Genomic DNA, 4,059 nt, shown 5'->3' on the forward strand with positions numbered 1-4,059 from the left:
CTGAAATGACCAGTATATATCTAAAAGATTTAGAGACCAATGTCAACTTTAGGCCTATAGTTTTACTGGGAGAAAAGCTGTATAGATTAATACTTCTATTACCCAAAACCTTCTTAGAAGCTTAGCAACATAGCCTTTAAAACTTCCTCAAGAAAACTGTACTTGAATATGTATTTATTTCTACATATGCAGAACTTGTAGGTAAAGTAGAAAAAGTTTCCACTAGGAAAGTAATTAAAGGTTGTTAACGTTCTTTTTATCACTTAGTAGCCAAGATACATGCTTATTTCTGTTCTCTAGAAGCAGTGTTAGCTGCTAGTTTCAATTCAGGAATATGTTTATCTTTCAGGAAGGTTTACATGAAATATTCAGTCTTTTTTTCAAATGTCTCCCTCTTTTCATTATAGGCATTATACTGAGAGTCTGTTCCAAAAACTCTATTCTACCATGTAAATGAAGAACAGTTTCTGATGAAATTCATGTGGTGGAAATCGTGATGCCAAGAACCAGCATAGAAAGGGATTAGATTTAAAGGGTTGAGAAGAATATCATAACCATAGTGGATATCAATAGTTTCTATCAAATGAGTGGTCATCCATGCCCAAAGAATAATTACATGATCACACAAAAGTGTGATTCCAATGAAAAATCCAGTTCTGAGAATTAGAGTTTACAAAGGATGTGCATATTCAGCTTCCATTCCAAATGAAGCCTGAAATTCAAGATGATATTTATGAATATACTTATATATCCTTTAGCAGTGTAAGGGTTTATGCAGTCAGGCATGGTGGCTCACACCTGTAATCCCAGCACTTTGGGAGGCCGAGGTGGGTGGATCACTGGAGGCCAGGAATTCAAGACCAGCCTGGCTAACAATGTGAAACCCCATCTCTAGTAAAAACACAAAAATTAGCCAAGTGTGGTGGCACACACCTGTAATCCCAGCTACTCAGGAGGCTGAGGCATGAGAATCGCTTGAGCCTGGGAGATGGAGGTTGCAGTGAGCCAAGATTGTACCACTGCACTCCAGCCTGGGCAACAGAGAGACTGTCTCAACAACAACAAAAAAGAGTTTATGCGGAAAATAGTGCCAAGTATCTCCAATGACTGCACAGCCAAAGCATCTTGTGAAAAGCGAATACCATCTCAGCATTCTTTCCCAATCATAAAAAATATTGAAATACCCTATAAAATAATAGATTCCACCAATCAAATTTCTTTAATCACAGCTGGATACAGAAGTGATTAAAGAAAATTACTTTAAACATTTCCATTGGTTTTCCCATGTTTCTGGTTGGTCTTTTTGAATTTTGTATTTTTTCATGTAAGGTATAAATTGAAATAATAATCCAGGTAAACAGAACAAGAAATAAAGGGCTTCATGAACTATAAGGGATCCTCATGTTTTGATCTGGAACTTTGTATAATTATTCAACATATAGTTCCATGTATTTTTAAATGGTTGTTGCAGGGGATTCTTAGGTAAAAGTAAATCTGCATACTCCACAGTCAGTGATGATGAACTAAAGATGCTGACACTTTCATTTGCTGCCATTTTTCAAATCTCTGCAGACAGCCTTATAATTCTGGATGGCCATGAGGTGACTGCGGGCCCTCATCACAATATCATCTTTAATGAATGTTTACTTTCTTTCTTGGAGGAGAGTCATGATTTGTATCTTTCTTTAACAATTGTTTTTACCAACATGTTGGTTATCCACTTTTCCAACTTTCATTGCCTCTTTTGATGATTAAGATCCAACTGTTTAATATTCAAGCTCCTTTACCACCTGGAAACAAGCTATCCTCATTTTTTTTCTTTTTGCCCTTACACACATATTCTTTTTAGCTAGGAGGACATATTTGCTGTCCTCAGCTTTTCTTGAGGTTATAGTGCTGCCTCTAGATCTAGTTTATTGTATTTCTCCCCGCCTTTACCTCCTGTTCAACCTTCAGAAACAAGCTCAACTCTCACCATTTCTGTTAAATCTTCCAAAACAATCCCATACAAACTCCTCTCTCTGTAAAGATTTTTAGTGCTGTCAGTATTCTTGTGAGACTTTATAAGTTGTCCTTGATGTCTTTAAATATATTTATCTTTTTGCCCCAGGGACCAAATATTTGTATTTTCCATACCTGGCAAAGTACATAGCCCAGTGTCTTGTACCATTCCTCAATTAGTGGTTACATAATTAATTGACAAGGCATACTGGAGAGAGAAAAAGCCTCTATCACATTCCCAGTCTCCCATGCTACACCTAAAGTATATGCCCCACTTATAAGATCTAACACTTTTTAGAGTTTGAAAAATCACTTCAAAAAAAGCAGGTGAAAGACACACAAAGGCAATAATAGCTTGATTGCACTCACCAGGGAACGCATCTTAAATTCCTAGTTATGAATATTTTAATGAACAGTATCAATAAAAGCCTCTTACCCCTTGGCCTATTTGTGATGCTGAGAATTCAGTTAGTAATAACAGCTCTTTAAAGACAGAGGGAACTCAGAATAATTTATTTTTTCAAGAGCATAAAAGGCAAAGATGGTCCACGGAAGTTTTATAAGCCATTTCCAAAAAGATATAATTACTGAACTTTCTGAAATCATGGATGTCTTGTTAGTTTTGCTAAAAATAGATTTTAATAGATTTGTCCATCTGAAAACTACAGTGGACAGACTTCTAGAAGACAAAACACTTGTCATTAGAATTCCCAAATTCTACAAAATAACTACAAATGCTCAAAGTACACTTGAACATTTTGAGATTTTTTTTTTTAAGTGATGGTTGCGCATGTAAATGCTTTTGCCGTCCTTGTTGCCAACCCCTCCCTCCCGCTCATCTAGAAAGCTGAGTAATTAGAAAGCTGAGTAATTTGGTAGCCAAAGTTGGGTCTCCCAGCTTTGCCACTTGTGAGACCTGGAGCAAGATAATGACCCTTTCAAAACCTCAGTTTACTCCTCTGTGAAATGGCAGTACTGATAGCCCGCCTTGCGGGGTTCCTGTGAAGATTAAATGAGGTAATGCAGCTAACCCACTGAGCACAGTGTGCTACGTGCTACTCTTAGGAGATGTCAGTTATAATTGTTGCTTCATAATACATCATAGGAGAAGAAAGTAAAATGCTTTTGAAGAAGTAATGATGACTATTGAGACAGATAATGTCTACAAAACCCAGGGTACTTCAGAATTTACAATAGTTGTAAGGGTTAATGAATCAAGTGAAGTGAGAAGCTTCCAATATGAATCATAACATAAATGTTGAGGCAATTCCCTTTATAGGCTGATCTACCCTCTAGTAGAAAATGGTAAAATACCACATATGAAAAATAGTCAGATTTCCCTCAGGCTTTGGTTCATTATAAATTACAGTGTTTAATGCACACATGTTATAATCTGAAATCTCTACTGAATAGAGCCCACAATAGCTGAATTTATGGCAGTGGACTTTAACCAGAGGTTTTAATTACATGAAATTCCATAAGGACCTTCTTAAAATGTGGCTACAACTATCACACATTCCTCTCTCTGAGGGTGGCATGCCAGGGAAAGCCAAATATGGTATGTGATCATAGAATCATATAACTACTTATCAACTGAAAGATTATTATAAGACTTATACAATCCCTCAATTTTTCAGCTAAGGAAATTAAGATCTTGAGAATCTAAATGTCTAATAATGTTCTTTAGTATAAATTTTTTAAAATGCAATTAAAGGGATGATCTCAGTGAGAAATGGCATTGTGAGGCATTTTCAGCAGCTTCTTAGCAGAGCAGAAAAAGCCAGGGATGTTATAATAACTCTGATAAAGACAACAAAATTCTTAGTAGACACATATCTACTACATTCTTAGTAGACACATACAGATACACACACACATATATATATACAATTTCACTTTAGGTTCTGGGGTACATGTGCAGATCATGCAGGATTGTGGCATAGGTACATACATGGCAATGTGGTTTGCTGCCTCCATCCCCCTGTCACCTATATCTGGCATTTCTCCCCATGTTATCCCTCCCCGACCTCCCCACCCCTAGTCCCTCCCAACAGACCC

The 4,059-nt window shown here is 36.8% G+C and overlaps 1 pseudogene; it reads right to left on the reverse strand.

The window, feature by feature from the left end:
* Positions 1 to 283: 283 nt before the first annotated feature.
* On the reverse strand, positions 284 to 1,582 carry LOC116560791 (annotated as a pseudogene).
* Between the last annotated feature and the right edge of the window lie 2,477 nt (positions 1,583 to 4,059).

Source organism: Sapajus apella, unplaced genomic scaffold (genome assembly GCF_009761245.1).
Source record: "Sapajus apella isolate SASKATOON/1434 unplaced genomic scaffold, GSC_monkey_1.0 scaffold27, whole genome shotgun sequence".
Lineage (NCBI taxonomy): Eukaryota > Metazoa > Chordata > Mammalia > Primates > Cebidae > Sapajus > Sapajus apella.